The sequence below is a fragment of the Cibotium barometz genome, chromosome 17, assembly GCF_041138505.1.
Source record: "Cibotium barometz isolate CiBa-2024 chromosome 17, ASM4113850v1, whole genome shotgun sequence".
Classification (NCBI taxonomy): domain Eukaryota; kingdom Viridiplantae; phylum Streptophyta; class Polypodiopsida; order Cyatheales; family Cibotiaceae; genus Cibotium; species Cibotium barometz.
This window is the reverse complement of record NC_141062.1, coordinates 26,298,277-26,321,336: the sequence shown is the minus strand read 5'-3', so window position 1 is coordinate 26,321,336 and position 23,060 is coordinate 26,298,277. Positions and strand designations below refer to the sequence as shown.

Sequence of the window (23,060 nt, the reverse complement as noted above, 5' to 3'; positions counted from 1 at the left end):
ATTTTATTATAAAATTATAAAGAAAAAAATGATTATTTTATTATAAAAGTGTTATTTTCATCATATTGAATTTCGTGCATAGAAATTAAATAAATAAATAAATTATTATTTTATTATAAAAATATTACAGAAAAAAAATGATTATTTTATTATAAAAATGTTATTTTCATCATATTGAATTTCGTGCATAGAAATGAAATAAATAAATAAATTATTATTTTATTATAAAAATATTACAAAAAAAATGATTATTTTGTTTATAAAAGTGTTACTTTTATCACAATTGAAATTCTTGCATAGAGGTATGCATAAAAGATGAGTTAAGATGTGTATGGGATGAGGTAAGAAGTGTATGTAATGGGATAAGATGTATATGAGATGAGTTAGGATGTGATAAGATGAGTTAGGATGTGATAAGATGTATATGAGATGAGTTAGGATGTGATAATATGAGTTAGGATGTGATAAGGGGTGTATGAGATGTGATAAGATGTGATAAGATGCAAATGAGATAAGTTAGGATGTGATAAGATGTGATAAGATGCATATGAGATAAGTTAGGATGTGATAAGAAGAGTTAAGATGTGATAAGATGTGTATGGGATGAGATAAGAAGTGTATGTGATGAGATAAGATGAATATGGGTTGTGATAGGGTGAGAATGGATGTGATGAAAAAGAATAGATGAGAAGGCGTATGGGTTTATATGAATGGGAATGAGGAAATGGATGTATGTATGTGGATGTATGGATGTATGCATGTAGATGTGGATGTATGCATGTGGATGTGGATATATGTATGGATGTGAATATATGATATGTGATGTGAAGGAATATGAAGTGATGAGATGGAAAATGATGGGATGGGATGAGTATACATATAACTGGAATGTGGAATAAGCAATGTGGATTGATGAGGAATAATGTGGAAAAATGAGAGTTAATATAGAAACTGTATTTTGTGACTGTTTGTAAATGCTATTTGTAAATGACTGTTTTATGTCAAGAATGCTGGGAAAGCATTTTGACCATCTTGTGATTAAGGTCGTGGAGACCTAACTGATAAAGTTGCAACTGCTGACGGAGAGTCAATGGAGGACGTCTCGCGTAGCAAGGTCGGCCGAGGTCTTGACCAGCCTCGGTGCGATTAAAATGGTGAGCTTCCGGTACGGTGGATGAGGGGCCAAGGAAGCGGCCTATGAGTGAAGCGCTAGGTCACCTGCGAAGGATCCTAGAGGGTGCTGACCATACGGTGCTTGAGCTCTGGGTCACTGTTTGGGACATCATAGCATAGCGGAGGCTACACTCCAACCCACACACTTGTCAATCCGTGAATGCAACCCGGTTAGCGCATAGAGGCTATCCCGAATGGGAGAAGAAGAGTTAACCACACACTAATGACCTCTAGTCCTACTCAATCCTTCTCAACACTCAAGCAATCAATCTTACATAATCAAAGCATCAAGATTAGGCTACACTTAAGCACACAAATGCAACTTATGCAAGGAACCTAATATGCAAAGAGCTATCACACAAGCCTCAACTACACATTATTTCAAGCACAAGCTTCATTACAAGCACTCTACAACTCACAAATCAAAACATCATTAAGAAATCTAGATTAGCAAGAGTGTAGACCAAAACCTCATATCATTGAAAATGTAAAGAATAGAAAGTACATGATTGAAACAAGAATGGAGATGGAGAGCCTTGGGAGAGCACTTGAGAAGGAGCTATGGAGTAAGCTCTCTCTATGAGCCTCTCAACCAAATGACCAAAAAGTGTCTAGCTCTCAAATGGGCCACCTTTTATACAAAAATTCTAGAACTCCCAAAAGTTCCCATGTGGGATTATTGTCAAGCCCTCTCCCACATTCATCTACAAAGTGAAACTCTTTACAAGAGCCCTAAGTATCTTTTTTGTTGCATCCTTGTATTAATCTTCATTTGTCATGCAACACTCCCCCCTTCCTATTTTGCGCACGTCCTCGAGCGCGGTAGTAGCAAGAGCTGCAACAAAAAAACAATTGATACGAGTAAAGTCCTTTATTGAAAAAAAGAAAAGAAAAGAAAAACTAGCTATGATAATTACACACGTGAGCAATCAAGTGCAGGGCTGATTAAAGTTGTAATGAGTACTAAAATGGGTGAGTAAAGACTGGTCAAAGTGAGACTTAAGTAGTAGATAGTGCTATGTAAAGGCAAGTGTGCTTTGTACACCGCCGGTTATGACCGTAGTCTCAATGTCCTACCAGTATGTAAGTTACTCCTAAATGGCATACCTACTCCTAAATATGAGCAAAGGTGATTGGAACTCTCGTTTTTTTCTTTTTTTCTTTTTTTTCTTTTTTTTTGATATGTGTGTAGAAGGTGATAAAGATTAAGTTTTTATCCCAAAGAGACCCAAGCATTGGCCCAGAGACCTCCGCCAAGAGAATCTAAAGACCGCTAAGTATCTCAAGGGCGACAGACCCTTTTTCTTTCTTTTATGACCTAAGGAGTACCCCATGAAGATGAGGGCATCGGTCTCGAGGGCCCATAGTGTACCCTAGAGTCCTACCAACATCTATCAAGGCGATAGATTCCTCAAAGGTCTTTTTATGAAGCTTTTAGACATCAGTGTTCACCCCATGGAAACCAAGGCATCGGCCCCGAGGCGCTAAGACAACCCCAGGTCCTACCAAGCGTTTCTCATGGCTATAGACACGTCATGTCTCAATTTACTTTGGATATATTTTTTTTTAGGGTATAATTTTTTTTATAAATTATTATTACTCCTAGCACCTAGCTCATATCTAAGAGGTAGCCACCACTAAGGATAACTAATATACCTTGAAAGCATAAGAACTTGTCATATTCCCTTGGTATATATTCTACACTGTCTTTAGATAGAAATATCTTTTCCTAAGTCCTCTAAGACTCTAGAATTCACTCACCATATTTTAACAACTAATCAAAAACTTAAACCAGCCAACATTGTGTGAACATGCAAACCATATATTCGAAAGATACGAGCACATAAAGAAATAAAGATTAAGATTTGAATACACCTGTTGTAGTGCCCTGTTGATGTTGTTCGTTTGCATTGATGCATTGCTGATTTTGTGCAGATTGCTCCTCCTTGATCTTTGTAAGCGTAGCATGTCTCCCCCCTTCCTAGTTTGTTTGCAAGTTAGGTGGACTAGTGGGGCGTGTTTGATGCTCTTGTTTTAGCGAAGATCTCTGCAAAATTTTTATTAACAAACAAGAAAAGAATAAAAAATTTTCCATTGGTGCCAAACACCGAATACAGCCGAGGGGAAAAACCCAGTGGGATAAAAGTGCCCTGGCTTGTCGATCTTATTGTGGAGTCGTTTGAACTTACCCTTGCGTTGGTGGTGGATCCGTGTTAAAAAGAACATAATTCTCTAAAGGCATAAGGAACCACACTATTCAAACATTGATCTACCAAAGAGCTTCAATTGTAGTGTTAATGCCTTATCTTTGGTGTTAGGTATGTCCTTCTTGAGTGGAAATTTTATCAATTGTCTTGGAATTTGAGCAAGATAAGAGGATTTAGGCTTTGAAATGCTAGAATCTATGCTCAAATGAGACTCCTTTGGAGTTGGAGGTGTCTTAGGTACACCAGTTGATGGTGGAATTGTGTAACAAGGAGAATTTGGGACAACTGGTGACTCATTACATGTTTTAGGAAGATCAACACAAGTAGATTTGTAGGTGCTATCACAGCCACCTTTCCTTTCTTGAAGATATTGTGTTGACTTCTTTTGCACCCACTGATATGGAAAATCAAGGGTGGTATTTGGAATCTTTCTGAAAGACTCTGTTACCCCTAGCAAAGCATGGCATTTTGGAAGCCAAATTGCTGTTGCTCCCTCATAATAGCCTTGTGCTTTAAGCACATGTTTTGGGACCCATCGATTAACAATCCGAGGTTTAGGCTTGGAAATGATGTGCTTTTTAGGAGGTTTGGCAACTGGACTAGATGGTACAAGTTTGTACGCATCTTTGGGTAGCCACATTGATAATTCCTTCTTACCCGGCCTTCTTTGAGCAGCAACTAGAGTAGTTGGAACATGCCAGCCATGGCCCTCACTTGAGTATGCATCAATTATCCACATCATTTGTTTTGGAGCTTCAAGAGTAGATTTTGAAAGTGCTTTGTGTAAGGTAGAAACACCACCCTTTTGATCAGCATCATTAGCAGATTTGAGTGTTAAATTCTCCACTGAGACTTCTTCTACATGTAGTGCTGTTGTGGAAGCATCCCTATCCAAATTTAGATCTACAAGAAGTAAATCATCTATGGATGGCTTTGAGGACTGGGCATTGGATGGTCCAGGCATGTCCGGCTCAATGAGCCAGTCATCTCTAGACTCCCTTGCTCTGGAAAGTTCTGATAAGTCTAAGAACTCGGTTTTAGAGAGCTCCCCTAATTTGTCTACCTTTTCTGGATGGTAGGTGACTTCGTAGCGAACACCATCTCCACCCATGCACATGTTACCCTGGTCATTGACTAGAGGTGCTCTATCAAGTTCTGAGAATATGTCGGCGATCTTAACAAGATACCGTTGTTGTGGATCCCTAAAGATCTCAGCTCCTTGAGCATTTGTGTAGACATATTGGAGTCTCACATTGAGTGTTAACCCCATGGTGTCGGCTTCAAATGGATTAAAGGATCTTGAGGGTGTCCTATTTGAGGCTACGGGATGACTATTTGTCGGCCCTAGATTGTCCATGGACAATGAACTAGTTGTTCTAGAGGAAAGGGTATCGGATTGGGATTCAGAAAGGGTTTCAGCAATATCTGCCAAATTGCCTACCGATTGGGTCCCACTTTCTTGCGTAGGTACTTTAGAAGGTGCCCTAGGCCCTATGGCAGAATCTACAAGACGTCCCGACCGCAAGTGCATAAGGTCAAATTTTTTTGGTTTTTTAATGTGTTTTTGTTTTGTTTTTGTTTTGTTTTTTTAATAGATAAATATATATATATATATATATGTATATATATATATATATTTTTCACCCTACCTAACCACTAAAGGCAACTAAAAAGAATATGTGTAGTGTACTATCTACCCTATTTTTTTTATTATTTATTTTTTAAATGTTTTTTTTAATGATTTAATGATTTTTACTTTTTTTTTAAAATAATATACACAAAATTATGAATCACACTAAAAAAATACTAATTATGCACAAAGTTACAAAAATTTAAAAAATGCAGGTTAAACTAATTATGCAAAAAATTAAAGAATGAAGAATTACAAATTATGCAAAAAAGTAGACTCCTAAAAAATACTCAATTTTTTTTTCTCTTTTTATTTTTTGTTTTGTTTTTTTTTATTTTATTTTTTTTGGTTTTTTGAACTAATAAATTTCGTGCCTAATATAAAAAATATGAATTTACTAATTATGCATCATTTACAAAAATTTTATTTTATTTTTTTATTTTTTTCTATTTTTTAATATTTAATTGTTCTTTTTTTTTCTTCTTCTTCTTTTTTTTCTTCTTTTTTCTTTTTTAATCTCTTTTTTTCTTTTTTTTAATAAATAAAAAAATATTATTTTTTTTGTTTTTTATTTAAAAATACAAAAAAACATGAAAAATTAATAAAAATAAAAAATAAAAAAAATGGAAAATCCACTAACCTTATCCGCCGCTCGCCCGCTCCCTCCCGGATTTGTCGCCGCACCGCTTGCCGGCGTCTTCAATGCTTCTTCAGATACAGCTCGCCTTCTTTGCTCCACCGCCTGCAGTCCTCTGCTCTGCTCTACGCCCGGCCTCTGCTGTCGGCTGCAGGCTACGCCCAAGCTGCTCGCCGCTTCTCTTCTGCTCTCCTACCCGCCTACACCAGCTTCGCCCACGCCTCTGCTGCTGCTGCTGCCGGTCGCCAGCCACCGTCAGCTTCGCCTACTGCAGACGCGTTCGCCTCAACTGCCGCAGCCTTACTTCGCTTCGATGCAGATGCCTTCCACGTCAACTGCAGCAGCCGGCTTCCCACTGCACTCGGACGTCAACGTATAAAAGAATATATATATATATATATATATATATACTTTTATTTTAAAATCGCCTCTGCTCTCCTTTCAGCCTGCTGCGCCTGCTGCTTCAACGCTTCTTCCCGCCTACGCCATCGCCGCCGGCCGCCTACACCAACGTTTTAAAAAAAACAATTTTGTTTTTTTTTATTTAAAAAAAAAACGTCTGCTGCACGCCGCTTTTCAGCCGCCCTGTGCGCTAACGTTTGATGCAGCCCTCAAATATATATTTATAAATCTATATATATATATATATATATATATATATAGATTTATAAGCTTTTTTCTTAAGGCTACCCTTAGTTGCCCGTTTCTTTCAAGCAAATCGGTTAGTCATGCTCCAATAGATAAATATTCTTTATTTTTCCTCGAGCACGGACAGCTCATATTGAGCTTATTGGCCGCCTTACATGTGCATGTATATATATATTTACCTTTGCTGCGCTTGATGCGTTGGCTCCCCAAATAACAACACAACAAAACAATTAAAAGAAAGGACGCCTCCAACACTTCCTATCTATCCCTCGCCAACCCCGTCAAAAATACAAAAACAGAAAGTACTTAAATCTGTTTAGTGGCGGGATTTCTCGACCGCAATGAGGTTTTAATTAATTTTGTTTTTTTTTTCTTCTAATCAAAAAACCGAAAACACACAAGGCGCCCTTGAGATCACACACTCAATGCCCTTGCAAACTCTACTCTAATCTACCCTAATCCACGATTTTGCAATCAATGGAGCACTTAGTAAGAAGTAATGGTTAACACCCTTCACTAACTTAGGTGTGCGTTCCCCGGCAGCGGCGCCATTGTTTGGGACATCATAGCATAGCGGAGGCTACACTCCAACCCACACACTTGTCAATCCGTGAATGCAACCCGGTTAGCGCATAGAGGCTATCCCGAATGGGAGAAGAAGAGTTAACCACACACTAATGACCTCTAGTCCTACTCAATCCTTCTCAACACTCAAGCAATCAATCTTACATAATCAAAGCATCAAGATTAGGCTACACTTAAGCACATAAATGCAACTTATGCAAGGAACCTAATATGCAAAGAGCTATCACACAAGCCTCAACTACACATTATTTCAAGCACAAGCTTCATTACAAGCACTCTACAACTCACAAATCAAAACATCATTAAGAAATCTAGATTAGCAAGAGTGTAGACCAAAACCTCATATCATTGAAAATGTAAAGAATAGAAAGTACATGATTGAAACAAGAATGGAGATGGAGAGCCTTGGGAGAGCACTTGAGAAGGAGATATGGAGTAAGCTCTCTCTATGAGCCTCTCAACCAAATGACCAAAAAGTGTCTAGCTCTCAAATGGGCCACCTTTTATACAAAAATTCTAGAACTCCCAAAAGTTCCCATGTGGGATTATTGTCAAGCCCTCTCCCACATTCATCTACAAAGTGAAACTCTTTACAAGAGCCCTAAGTATCTTTTTTGTTGCATCCTTGTATTAATCTTCATTTGTCATGCAACAGTCACCCAGGATACCCACGCGTGCGTCGAGGAAGATATTGGAATAAGAAGTAAGAGTTGTTTTCTGAAACCGGGCATGGATCTGGTTGACTGACCTTGCTGGTCCTCAACGGGGATGAGTCCATGGCTCTTTTTATATGGATCTGTTGGTTGATCTTGCTGATCTTCAACGAGAGTCCATCTTGATAAGTGATTATATTACCGAGTATTATGGGCTAGGAACTATAGAAACGGCCCCTGAGTGGACAGGTGGTGAGCGTTCTAGTTGCCAATGATGCCATAGATACTTTGATGAAGGAATGATGGGAAATTAAGAATCAACCAGATAAATTGGAAGATGGTGATCAGTGATACTATGGTTTTATTAAAGGATTGTTTTAAAACTGGTTGAATCTGTGAAAAGGCAATTTCATATTGGGTGTGTAAGTGGTGTGACTAGTTTTATTTTTGCATGAACTTCCGGCTAGGGGGCCTTGAAACTCTTTTCCTTGGTACCCGGGACAAAACCTAACCAAATTCTTAACTGGATCCCATCACTATAGTGGTTGGGCAGTTGGCTAACCCATGGGACTGGATGGGGTTAGGCTGGATTGATGGATCCGTAAATCGAGACTCAACTTTTGTTATTATGATAGATAAAGTAAATCCCGGACAGTAATTGTTCTATGGATAGGAATCAACGGCTGTGCCTCTTGAATGGGGAAAAAAGCGTTGATCCCAATGATCCAAGTGCAAGTTTCTTCCTTGATCTGATCAAGTATCTTGAAGATGCAATTGGATCAGCTTGATCATAAATGATCTTGACTACATTAGAGTAAAAAGTTTTCCTGGTGGAATCACCCGTGCTTTCCGGTAAAGGAAGTTTTTCTGGGTTCGGTTTTGAAACAACCGACGGATTAGTCTCTTATCCGAATATCCGTGGGTGAGGCCCCGAATGTGGGACCCCTATCTCGCGCGAGAAGTGCTACTTCCGCTGCCAGTATCCTGAATCCGTTGCTCGGTGGGAACAGGGATCTTACAATTGGTATCAGAGCATTTGGCTAATAAAGATCAACTGAGAAACCAAATATGTCAAAAATTTATCAAGAAGCACAAAAAGGTTGTAATTGTGTAATATAATTCATACAATTTGATATTCAAATTGAAATTTGTAATTTGGTAATTGGGTCTTCAGATGGAAATACCACAATTATATAGAATCCCTGACTTGCTTGAGGCCTAGACATGATGGTATTTACCTTATAATTCCAAGGGCCGTGACTACCGTATATACCGAGAGTATAACTGCAGCTCTTTATTACTGATAGTATATACGAGTAAATCTAAGACTTGAAATTATAAGCGTTAATGCTATCCAGATGATGATTTCGAATGTGGTTGATATGGTTTTTAATTCTGTTTGAGAATTGATGAATTGATTTGGATTCTGATTGAAAAATGATAATTTCTAAAATTTAGTTGAAATATAATGAAACCACAATGAGGAGGAATGGGACGAGTCCCTGTGATGATATTCATAACTAGAATGATGATAATGATTTCAGAAAATCACTATGAGATTAGTGGATTGTGATGTCAAACTGTTACTGTTACACTTGACCGGTAGATCAAGTTAAGGGATGACAAATTGAGAACTTACTTGACTGAAATTCCCATGGAGGAATGTTCATCAGAAGGAAATTTTTCGATCTAATGGACCATTATCATGTTAAAGATATGAATGATATGATCTGAATGAATTGTTATTTAATGATGAGTTCTATATAAGGGATAATTATCCCCCTATTCTGTTGGGTTGACCAGAATATAAGGAACCCCAGAATAAAATTGGATCTTAAGAAAAAGAGTTGTCCTCTACCTTGCGAGATGAGGACATCTCGCACTTTTTTAAGTGGGGTAGAATGTAAGATTCCTCCCCAGCCTTCGAGGTATACAGGAGTAAGAATCTCCCTTTTTGATCTTATAATTATTCCCTCTCTAAAATAAAAGAAAGATTCTGTTTAAAAAAGGAAGACCCTTTCCCTAGAATACTTCTCAAGAGTCACGCCTGTTTTAAGGATTCAGAACAATGAGTTCAGAAGTGAAAATCGGTGTTTTGGATACCAAGGTTTTGGTTTTCATTCGAGTACGGTCCAAAAGAAGTTCTTTATCTCTTGGGGAGTATAAGAAGTTATTCCCCAGATATTGTGAGCCTTATATCTGAATTCAATGAAAGTAGGTGACTTAGCCTACAAGCTTCTTTTATCTCCTCATCTCAAAGTTCTTAATGCCTTCTATAGAAAAATGTGCCAAACCCAAATCATGAAAAGATGGTAAAACTTCAGTGGCAAGCTACCATTGGCTTCTAAGTTACGCTAGCTCCTTCCTTTATATAAGTCGTAACTTTTACCTGTCGCTCATAGTAATCTTACTTCCATCGATCTCCCTTCTTCTTAATCTCCTTCATGGCTTGGCAACAAGAATTAGTTTTATCCATGATGATTTCTCACCTTCAAGACGCAAGCGAGTCTGTGAAGAAAGATTTTATAGAACAGTATGAGCGCTCACTCTTCCCTCACTTGGGAACTTCTGTAGCTCAGACCAAATGGCGGACCTATCAAGACATAACTAGGGTAACACCCTGGGGTCAGCAGCATTTTCGTAACAATGTCCGCTTGGCCATGGTTATTGAAGCTTTGGGTTTGGGTCCTCAATACTACTGCGTCATGAGATCAAGGCATCTTGGGTTTTCTGAGCGGGTCTTCTTACTGGCGTGTTTTCTTCCTTATCAGAAGATATGCCTTTATCCCGTTTTTGGCTTGCCTCTTAGAGGTCCTTTTGTTAGATCACCTCATACCACTGAGATAGGTGCGGCAATAACCAACAGAATTATTCCCATAGATGAGTTACCTTATACGTGCGCAGCTTGTGAGTGCTGCTTTTGTGATCATATGATGGACGGGCTTATGGAAGTGTAAAGAGTTCTTCTATCTTTACTGTATAAGTTCCGAGAATGAATAAAGTTTAAATCTTGTTCTTATCTTGAATCTTACTCTCTTTGAGACTTTTCTTGGTGGTTAATCCTGATTTAAATTTTTCTTTAAGTCTCATAATTCGTGCATCTTGCGAAATTATCCCAGTTTGCGAGATGAGGACATCTCACGTTTTTTAAGTGGGGTAGAATGTAAGATTCCTCCCCAGCCTCTCAAAATGTCCAGCATATTCCCCTGTAATCAATCCCTCTTCAGAAATATAAAGACCTTGTTTCTAACTGTTTTAACCTAGAGAGAGAAAATATTCTAGAGAGAGAATATTCAGATTTTTAATATTTTTGGATAGAAAATTATCTCATCTTATTAAAATAAGTTTCCCTAAAACAAAAATTTAAAAAGAATTTTCCAATGTGCAATTGGAATTAATTAGAAATGGGTATAAAGGACCTTAGCCTAAGGGTCTAGATTTTCAGAAATTTTTGGATTATGGTCCAATTAAGGTTCCTATGGGCCAATAGCATCAATCCATGTGTAGGGAGGAGATAAATCCAATTTGTAAAAGAAGATATCCAAAAATGAGTAAATGCTCACATAAGATGAAGAGTTGAATATGTACAAGGTTTATTAGTAAAAAACTATGAGTAATATCAAAAAAATGAGATAAATTGAGTATCCAAAAATGAGTAAATGCTCACATAAGATGAAGAGTTGAATATGTACAAGGTTTATTAGTAAAAAACTATGAATAATATCAAAAAAATGAGATAAATTGAGTTTCCAAAAATGACTAAATGCTCACATAAGATAAAGAGTTGAAAAAGTACAAGGTTTATTAGTAAAAAACTATGAGCAATATTAAAAATATGAGATATTTTGGATATAATGATTCCATTTTGACACATATGTAAGGAAGGGGAGTTCTTTAAAGGAGGTGCATATTTCACATGCTTGAATGAGTTTTAAACTCATAAAAATTGAGATATTTCATCTATCCTCTCTCCTCATTCAAGTCTAGTTCCAAAAAGTTAACTTAACTGACCTAAAAATGGTCAAAAAGTGACCAAACTGACTTGGAAAATTCTAGAATCAATTTGTTTGGTTAGGAGCTCAATTTTTCCTATAAATAGAAGCCTCCCCCTTGTTGAAAATATATAGTGTTTACACATTGTTACTCTACTCCACCTAAGTCAAGAACTGTGAATTCTTTAATAATTCACTAGTTTTTGACACTTCTCTCTTTCTTCAATTCCCATTGGTGGCTCCATCAATATACTAAACCAATTGATTGGTTGGGGGCCTCTACCGTGAATAAAGAATCAAGCAAATTGTAAGGTAAGTATGGTGAATTTTGATCTTTTCTATAATTTCTCAATGTTTCTCTCTTCTCAACCCCTCTTAAGCTTGAGAAGCTTAATTGGTATGGTTTTTGAATGCTATTGAAGTTAATTGATTAATGATAGTAAAGAATTACATAAATTTTCATTTATGTTTATTTCTAATGGTTTTTTCTCTCTCTTACTTAAGAAATGGTCATACTCATGACCCATTCTCAATCCAAATGAAGCTTTTCATAAAGCTTTTCCTTAATCCAAGATTAATCTATGCTTGAGAATAAATTAATAGTTTTTTAATCTATACTTTTAGTTTATGATTATTTTTGATTAAGGGTTAATGATCCAATTAGGGATCATTCTAATCATTCTCTTAAAGATAACCTATCTTTTAAAATAATTGAGATTTATTAGTTATAGTAGCGGAGCTATAGCAAAATTTTATAAAAATTTACACATAAAATAATTTCATTCAAAACATGAAAAGAGGATTTCCTACCATATTCTAGGAATTATCATCCTAGATTAATTAAAAGAATTTCATAGTAATCATGGAAAAATTGAATTTTTATTTTATGCATAAAAGATAAATATATTATTATAAAAGTGTTACTTTTAACATAATTGAATTTTATGCATAGAGGTATGCATAAAAGATGAACATTTTATTATAAAAGTGTTACTTTTAGCATAATTGAATTTTATGCATAAGAGGTATACATAAAAGATGAATATTTTATTATGAAAGTGTTACTTTTAGCATAATTGAATTTTATGCATAAGAGGTATACATAAAAGATGAATATATTATTATAAAAGTGTTACTTTTAACATAATTGAATTTTATGCATAGAGGTATACATAAAAGATGAATATTTTATTATAAAAGTGTTACTTTTACCATAATTGAATTTTATGCATAAGAGGTATACATAAAAGATGAATATTTTATTATAAAAGTGTTACTTTTAGCATAATTGAATTTTGTGCATAGAGGCATGCATAAAAGATAAATATTTTATTATAAAATTGTAAAGAAAAAAAATTGATTATTTTATTATAAAAATGTTATTTTCATCATATTGAATTTCGTGCATAGAAATGAAATAAATAAATAAATTATTATTTTATTATAAAAATATTACAAAAAAATGATTATTTTATTATAAAAATGTTATTTTCATCATATTGAATTTCGTGCATAAAAATGAAATAAATAAATAAATTATTATTTTATTATAAAAATATTACAGAAAAAAATGATTATTTTATTATAAAAGTGTTACTTTTATCACAATTGAAATTCTTGCATAGAGGTATGCATAAAAGATGAGTTAAGATGTGTATGGGATGAGGTAAGAAGTGTATGTAATGGGATAAGATGTATATGAGATGAGTTAGGATGTGATAAGATGAGTTAGGATGTGATAAGATGTATATGAGACGAGTTAGGATGTGATAAGATGAGTTAGGATGTGATAAGGGGTGTATGAGATGTGATAAGATGTGATAAGATGCATATGAGATAAGTTAGGATGTGATAAGATGTGATAAGATGTGATAAGATGTGTATGGGATGAGATAAGAAGTGTATGTGATGAGATAAGATGAATATGGGTTGTGATAGGGTGAGAATGGATGTGATGAAAAAGAATAGATGAGAAGGCGTATGGGTTTATATGAATGGGAATGAGGAAATGGATGTATAGATGTATGCATGTAGATGTGGATGTATGCATGTGGATGTGGATATATGTATGGATGTGAATATATGATATGTGATGTGAAGGAATCTGAAGTGATGAGATGGAAAATGATGGGATGGGATGAGTATACATATAACTGGAATGTGGAATAAGCAATGTGGATTGATGAGGAATAATGTGGAAAAATGAGAGTTAATATAGAAACTGTATTTTGTGACTGTTTGTAAATGCTGTTTGTAAATGACTGTTTTATGTCAAGAATGCTGGGAAAGCATTTTGACCATCTTGTGATTAAGGTCGTGGCTGATAAAGTTGCAACTGCTGACGGAGAGTCAATGGAGGACGTCTCGCGTAGCAAGGTCGGCCGAGGTCTTGACCAGCCTCGGTGCGATTAAAATGGTGAGCTTCCGGTATGGTGGATGAGGGGCCTAGGAAGCGGCCTATGAGTGAAGCGCTAGGTCACCTGCGAGGGTGCTGACCATACGGTGCTCGGGCTCTCGGTCGCCCAGGATACCCACGTGTGCGTCGAGGAAGATATTGGAATAAGGAGTGAGAGTTGTTTTCTGAAACCGGGCATGGATCTGGTTGACTGACCTTAATGGTCCTCAACGGATGAGTCCATGGCTCTTTTTATATGGATCTGTTGGTTGATCTTGCTGATCTTCAACGAGAGTCCATCTTGATAAGTGATTATATTACCGAGTATTATGGGCTAGGAACTATAGAAACGGTCCCTGAGTGGACAGGTGGTGAGCGTTCTAGTTGCCAATGATGCCATAGATACTCTGATGAAGGAATGATGGGAAATTAAGAATCAACCAGATAAATTGGAAGATGGTGATCAGTGATACTATGGTTTTATTAAAGGATTGTTTTAAAACTGGTTGAATCTGTGAAAAGGCAATTTCATATTGGGTGTGTAAGTGGTGTGACTAGTTTTATTTTTGCATGAACTTCCGGCTAGGGGGCCTTGGAACTCTTTTCCTTGGTACCCGGAACAAAACCTAACCAAATTCTTAACTGGATCCCATCACTACAGTGGTTGGGCGGTTGGCTAACCCATGGGACTGGATGGGGTTAGGCTGGACTGATGGATCCGTAAATCGAGACTCAACTTTTGTTATTATGATAGATAAAGTAGATCTCGGACAGTAATTGTTCTATGGATAGGAATCAACGGCTGTGCCTCTTGAATGGGAAAAAAGCGTTGATCCCAATGATCCAAGTGCAAGTTTCTTCCTTGATCTGATCAAGTATCTTGAAGATGTAATTGGATCAGCTTGATCAGAAAAAATGATCTTGACTACGTTAGAGTAAAAAGTTTTCCTGGTGGAATCACCCGTGCTTTCCAGTAAAGGAAGTTTTTCTGGGTTCGGTTTTGAAACAACTGACGGATTAGTCTCTTATCCGGATATCCGTGGGTGAGGCCTCAAATGTGGGACCCCTGTCCCGTGCGAGAAGTGCTACTTCCACTGCCAGTATCCTGAATCCGTTGCTCGGTGGGAACAGGGATCTTACAAGCTGCCCTCTGAGTATTGGCCTTCTCCAACTGCACAAGGGTCTCTAAGCTTTCACACACATGTGAGACCTTTTCAATCACCTCCTCCTCCTTTTCCTTCACCTCCTTATCCTCCTCCTCCTCCTCAGAACTCTTATCATCTAGCTTAGATTTCTTAACCAACTTTCTTTTCTTTTTCTTCTTGGGAGGGGAAGTAACTTCTTCAACTTTAATATCATCTGCCTTTGATTTCCTTTTCAATGCTGGGGGAATTGCAAGGATCTCAAAGGCTCTCCTATTCCTTTGGTAAGGGATGAATAAATTTATCAAGCCTATACCTCACCCTGCTAACAAGTGTCATGTCTCTGTCCATCAAAGTGACTCTTCTTGCATGGGCAGCACATATGAAGCTATCATTCATGACGTCTATAAGAAAGTCTTCACAAGCTTCTTGAAGACATGCCATTGCACTGCTCTGCCATCTATAATGTCTTTACCCTTTGATAATGTCACTAATTGTTCTTACAACTCTAAGGAATGGTGCCTTAGGGATGAGCAGATGTGTAGCATCTTGTGCTTGCCTAATCTCAGCAAACAATTTCTTTTTTTTGTGGAGGACAGTTCTTGCCTTGGATAAATTGGTTCTGCCCTTTACTTGTTTCTTCTCTAATGGTTGCTTTGAAGCGGTTACCTATGGATCCTTCTCTAGCTCTTGCTCTGGCACTGAATCTTTAGGAAGGGAGGGATATGGGTAAACCATCCTCACAGTCTGCTTTGTACAAGCCATACTGTGAGGAAGCCACGGTGCGATAGGAGAGATCAGATCGTGCTGGATGTGTCTACTCGCACCATGGGATGAGGGCGAGAAGGTGTTGAGGGCGAGAGGCTAGCCGTCCACGGTGCGATAGAAGGTTCTGGAGCCTACCAAATGTGTCTACTCGTGCCATGGGAGGAGGGCGAGAAGGAGTTCAGAGCAAAACTAGTTGCTTTCGAGGGAGGACACTGTCCACAGTGCAAAAAGCATGATTGGAACCTACCGGACAAAGCTATTCGTGTCGTCGAGGAAGGACGCTGTCCACGGTGAGAAAAGCGTGCTGAGTGCTTGACGGATGGTAGTATTCGCGCCGTAGATGGAGATTACGGAATGGTACCCAACAAAAATTTCATGCCGATAAAAAAATTAAATATTTTACCCATTTTATAGAATGTGATGTCATCATTACAAGTTTGATGCAAGCCCTACAACGTGTCACTCTGGTGATGATGATGTCAGCCATCCTACATGTGTCACTCAAGTGATGATGTCAGCCCTACACATGGCACTCTTGTGATGATGTCAGCCCTACACGTGGCACAACGATGCAATTTGTTGATGTCAGCCCTTCACTTCCGTCGTACATGTATGACGTCAGCCCTAATAAGATCTATATATATTCGTGCCTTGTTTAAAATTTTTGTTTTTCTGTCCTTTTTCCCTTCCATACGTGCTTTATAGTTCTGTTCACCGTGCGATAAGAGGGTTTGTTTTATAGTTGTTTCTTCGTCCTCGCGCCGTGATTCGCTTTCCTCGTGTCTGCAAAACACCGTGCGATAGACAATTCCGCTTCTTACTAGTTATTTGTCATCGTGTCGGGCCAACATGCAGTAGTTCAAGTGGTTCACTCCTATGATCCTTTGGAAGATGTAGAGGCACTTGAAGAGGTAAAAGATGAGCCTAGTGCCAATGAGATCCTATTTGATTTATTAAGGAGAGCTGGGCATGATGAGCGTCTTCCAGATGTTGAGCTTATATTTAATGTGCCCTTTAATCTAGAACAAATTGTTAAGGAAATGGCAAGCTCCATGTTAGAGAAAGAGTGGGAGGCATATAGTAAATTTGTTAGTATAGAAATTATAAATGAGGGATCATCACAATATGTTCGTATGTCTAGCTTCGCCCTATCCTCATTTGAAAAGAAGAGCATGTCAAGCAGGTGGGATGCCCATTCAAAAGATAAGAGGATAAAGATATGTCTTGAACAGTGCCCTCTTTCACAAGAAAAAGTGCAAAGTTCTTGAGTACTACTTTGGATTTGTGGCTTATCTTTTTCTTTATGCAAACAAAGAGGACTACAGCCATGGGTGGCTAGAAGTATACAATACTCACTAGCACTTAAACTTATGTGAATCTTCCTTATATCACCCTTTTGGTATTCTAAAACTCTATCATAACACCTACACGCATCTAGAGGCAATGTTAACAAATGTCCTTTACACTTTTGATAAAAACACATATTGAATATCCTAACATAAGTCCTGAGGATATCACTAAGATCCAAGATTTTATGAAACTCCACAAACCTAGCCACCCACCCCCAAGATCAGGCCATGGTCAGGAAGAGAACCTTGCATATTCTAATCTAGCCAGTAAATTACTTAATCTGTATCCTAATGATCTGCCTAACAAGTCTTAGGCAAACTGCATTTTTTCTACTCTCCCTTCTCAACATATAGAATTTCCCACAAACACTCTCGCCCCCCCCCCTCCCCCCCCGAGGAGGTACCAGCACTCACCTGACCCGCCTCCCCCACGGCAAACTCATGAGGTACATCATACTCTCCCATAAGACACCATTGAATATTTTATTGATGATACTATTATGGAGTCCTTGTCTGGTGCAGAGTATGAAGGATTCATAAGAGCTAGCAATCCACTACTAAAGCAAAAACTGATGTTCAAGGTGTTAATGCAAATAACACCATTTGAACCAATGCAGAGGATTTTACCAGAAGCTTACTTGGATGTTGTTGAAAGAACGGTAGAGGGGGAGGAGACACACACACACAGGAGCAAACCCTAATTTATATTGCAAACCCTAACCATAGAGAGAAGCCATGTCCACTCTCACACAAAGCATAATGCCCTAATCCATAATCCACACAACACACAATGAGTTGTGTCCACACTCTACTAACCCTAGCTAATGTCCACACACTATGACCAGCTGGACACGCGGTCATTTATGTCTCACACATGTTCTTACCTAATCTGCCAGCACATAGCATAGCTGGCTCACACTGACATCGAGCTTGAATCTCAACAGCCCCTCTCAAGCTCATGATGTACTGCCGATGAAGATGTAGATGAGCTTGGGATATCAAGGCTCTCAACACTCCCCCTCAAGCTCATCCCATGTACTCCCAACATAGTCCGGAAGTACTCAAACTTCTCCCTGCTAAGTGGCTTCGTAAAGATATCAGCCACCTGCTCATCAGTCTTCACATACTGAAGATCAACTGTACCATCCACACCTTCTCTCTAACAAAGTGATAATGGACCTTTATGTGTTTGGTCCTCGCATGAAACACTGGATTCTTTGCCAACTGTATACTGCTCATGTTGTCACAATGAATGACAACTTTGCCACCAATAGGCTCACATAAATCTGTCAAGAGACTCTTTAACCATATAGCCTCACAAGTAGCAATGGCTGCACCCCTGTACTCAGCCTCTGTACTGGATAAAGCAACTGTAGGTTGCTTCTTGCTACTCCAACTCACCACAGCACTACCAAGTGTAAAAGCATATCCACTAGTAGACCTCCTGTCATATGCGCTACCTGCCCAATCAGCATCTGTGTAGCCATGTATGTCCAAGCTTTTACCACTCTCATAAAATAGACCATAATGTGCTGTGGTCTTCACATATCTCATGATGCGTCTCACTGCATCCAAATGTGATTTCCTGGGGCTCTGCATAAACTGGCTCACTAGCCCCACAGCATAACTCAAATCCGGGCGTGTGATAGTCATATATATGAGACTACCAACCATCTTCCTGTACATAGAAGGATCATCCAATTCCTCGCCATAATCAGCCCGCAACTTCACATTTTGCTCCAATGGTGTACTCATAGGCTTACACCCTGTCATGCCATACTTTACCAACATATCCAATGCATATTGGCGCTGTACTAACCAAGTACCTGCATGATCTTTCACCACTTCAATTCCAAGGAAGTATCTCAACTCACCAAGATCTTTCATGTCAAATTGCCCACTCAAAGCTTTCTTGACATGCATCACATCTGCACCATGATCACCTGTGATAATCAAGTCATCCACATAGATGACTAGTAAAACAATCCCATGCTGTGTCTTCTTCACATAGAGTGAAGAATCTGCTGTAGAAATCTGAAAACCAAGTGAGATAAGATATCTGCTCATCTTATCACTCCAAGCACGAGGTGCTTGCTTTAGACCATACAATGCCTTTTTCAACCTGCATACGTGATTGGGATATCTAGGGTGTACATACCCTTCTGGCTGTGCCATGTACACTTCCTCTTGTAGATCTCCATTCAAAAATGCATTCTTGACATCCATCTGATGCATTTCCCAACCATTAGCTGCAGCCATAGCAATGACTGCTCTCACTGTGCCCATCTTAGCCACTGGACTAAACGTCTCATCATAATCCAATCCTTGGGTCTGTGCATAACCCTTTGCTACCAATCTTGCTTTATGTCTCTCAATAGAACCATCAGATTTGCACTTCACTTTGTAGACCCATTTACATCCAATAACATTCTTGTCCTTTGGTAATGCAACCAAGTCCCATGTATCATTATGGACCAATGCGTCCATCTCTACATCCATTGCTTTTTCCCATACATGCTCTCCAATAGCCTCTGTATAGCATGTAGGTTCCACATGCTTCACCATAGATGTCATATATGCATAGTGCATAGCAAAATCTCTATATGTCAATCTGTCAACAGGATATCTGACTCTCTGGGATCTCCGCAATGCCTGCGGGTCACTCTGAACACCTGTAACTCTAGCATGTGGTGGCACATATCTGTCCTGCCTCGCACCAGGTGTGCGTAAAACAGGTATGCCAAGCTCCTCATCCAAACTCTCAGAACTAGATGACTCATAACCTGTGATTCCAATTCCTTCGACTTTCTTTTTGCCTTTATCCATAGCACTACTCCCAGTGCTCACACTCTCATGCCTCAAAAGTCCTGACCATGGACGTACACTGCTACTCTCAGCTTCTGCTGCTGGCCCAGACATAGTAGTAGAACTAGAACTTGCTTGTGGTGGCAAGTTCACATTGGCAAGTTCACATGTACATCAGCCTCAAGTGACTCAATGACACCTTCATCTTTTGCTTTGTACCAACTAGCAAGCTCATCAAACACCACATCTTGTGAGATGACCACTTGTCTAGTTTGAGGGTTATAACATTTGTATGCCTTTCGATCCTGTGCATATACCAACAAATACACATTTCTCTGCTTTAGGATCCAACTTCCTTCTTCTTTCATCACGCACATGTACATAAGCTATGCATCCAAAAACTTTAAGATGTCCAATGTCTGGCCTGTAACCTGTGAGCCGCATCTCTGGCGTGCTTCCATGAATGGCTGTTGTAGGTGTTTTGTTCAGAAGATACACTGCAGTAGCACATGCTTCTGCCCAATAGTAATCTGGCATGCTCTTTTCATTGAGCATTGCCCTTGCCACTTCACATATGACTCTATTCTTTCTCTCAGCGCCACACCATTCTGCTGAGGTGTATACCTGCAAGTCAATTGTCTTCTTATACCATGCTTCCTCAAGAAATGCTCAAAAGCCTTTGAGGTGTATTCACCACCTCCATCTATCCTCAGACATTTAATCCAACAGCCATATTGCTTTTCTGCAAAAGCTTTGAAATCCATGAACTTTTCCAACACTTCACTCTTCTCTTTCAGAAAGTATATCCATGTCATCCTACTGAAATCATCTATGAATGTAACATAGTATAAACTGCCTTTGATAGATGGGTTTTGTGCAGGACCCCATACATCACTGCGCACGATCTCAAGTGGCCTGTACTCATATTTCCTTCTCTAGGAAACCTCAACCTTGCCTGCTTCCCAAACTGACAGGCTTCACAAACATGCATATGTCCATCATATTTGAACCTAGGCAATCCATTGACAATGCCTCTTGTTTGCATGTTCTTTAATCTCTGTATATTGACATGGCCAATCCTCTTGTGCCACATATCAATGTCCTGTACCACATTCCTGCTCTTTGAGAACATGGCTGATTTTAGCTCAGGAATTCCAGCATCCAGCTTAAACAATCTTCCTTCTTTCTTGCCTTTAGCAATCACTCTACATCCATGTTTGAAATCTTCAACGAAGCATCCATGCTCGTTGAAATGAACTTGTAATCCCTGTTCAACCATTTGACCAACTGAGGCCAAGCTTTTAGTGATCGAAGGCACATACAGCACATCTGACATAGACTTTGTCTGACCATTGTGCATGACCAATGGTACACTTCCAACATGTGTAATGACATGCTGGGTATCATCACCTGTTTCCACATAGCCTTTCACTTCCATAGGCTTCATATGCTCAAACCATTCACCATGACATGTCATATGGTTTGATGCTCCTGAGTCCATATACCATGTATCATCATTCTCAGCATTTGTTGTCATAGAACCCACAACATGCTTCACGGCAAACAAATGATTTGCAGTTCCATCATTACTACTTGATGCATAGTTACCACCATGTTGTGCATAGTTTCCACCATAATGACCACCACGTTGTGCTCTTCCCCCTCTCAAATCATTCTGTTTGCGGAAACAATCTCTCGCCATATGACCATATTTGCCACAATAATGGCATTCCACATCTTGCATAGAATTTTGTTGGCCTTGCCACCAACGTCCTCGACCACGGCGGGGGGTACCTTTGCCTCGCTGAGGTGCATATCCACGACCACCTCGAGCACCATATGAAGGCTGAAAATTCTGTTGTGGAGGCCTGTCCTGCCATCCACGACCATTACCACCACGTCCATGTGATGCAAACTCCCCTTGCCTCTAAAGCCTCTCTGTGAGTAGAAAGCCTGATTTCTGCCATCATCATGGCTAGTAGATGCATCCAAAAATGAATCACTGAGCTTGATTTCCTCAACTAACAAGAGTGAAACCAACTCATCGAAGTTGGGTAGACCTGTACTCCTCACTGAGATAGATGTATCAAAAGATTTGTATTCCTTGCCAAGACCACGCAAGGTAATATCCACCAAATCATCATCAGGCATGGGGGCATTTATTGTGGCCAATGCATCTGCAAACTTCTTGATTTCTTGCACATAATCATGTATGCTCCTTTTATTCCTTTTGACATTGCTGTCGCAATTGAGACTTGCGAGCACTCGTATCTGTATCAAATATCTTGACCAAAGTATCCCATGCATCTTTGGGATTCTCAGCATCCTGAATGTGTATGAGCATAGCATCAGATATACATATAGACAAATAATGCAGCACTTTGAATGCTCTCTCTGACCATTGCTTATGAGCAATAAGCTACTGCTGTGTAGGTTGTCAAGGTAGCTCTGGCTCTGGCTCAGCACCTGTAATGAGATTCCAAAATCCTTTCCCTTTCAAGAAACTCTTTATCCTGTACTTCCATGCCTGGAAGTTCTTCCTATCCAGCTTTTCACCAACAATCTGAACTGGATTGTCCGACATGTTTGCTCAATGCATACACCTTCCGCACACTTCAAATCTGTAAATGAGCCTTCCTTAGCTCAACCACACTCCAATGAATGTTCCAAATACTCCAAGTTAGCCAACAAACTCCAAATTTGATGTAGAAAATCAACCTGTAATCATCCGAGATGAACTGACTCACTCAGTGCGGGATACCCTGAATTGACACGCCTTCCAAGGCTCCAAATCACAATGTAATGGTGCAATCAAGTATGGGAAACTTGCATTGAAACCTAATGAACCTCAATGTTGAGTATCAACACCATCTGACATGTGTACATATCAATTTTTGAAAACCCCTTTCTCTGTTTTTGGAAAAACCAGAAAAACCAGAAAAACCAGTAGAAAATTTGCTTTAATTCCTTCAATATTTGTCCAAATTGAGAAACCAGGCATTCATTAGCTTAGCATTAGTGTCCATCAACTCCATGTAAGAGGAATTTGTCCAATTGTAAAACACCAAGGATTAAT

General features: G+C 38.8%; 1 pseudogene; it reads left to right on the top strand.

The window, feature by feature from the left end:
- The first annotated feature begins 5,633 nt into the window (after positions 1–5,633).
- Positions 5,634–23,060, top strand: part of LOC147629831 (fatty acyl-CoA reductase 2, chloroplastic-like) — a 37,009-nt pseudogene continuing 19,582 nt past the window's right edge.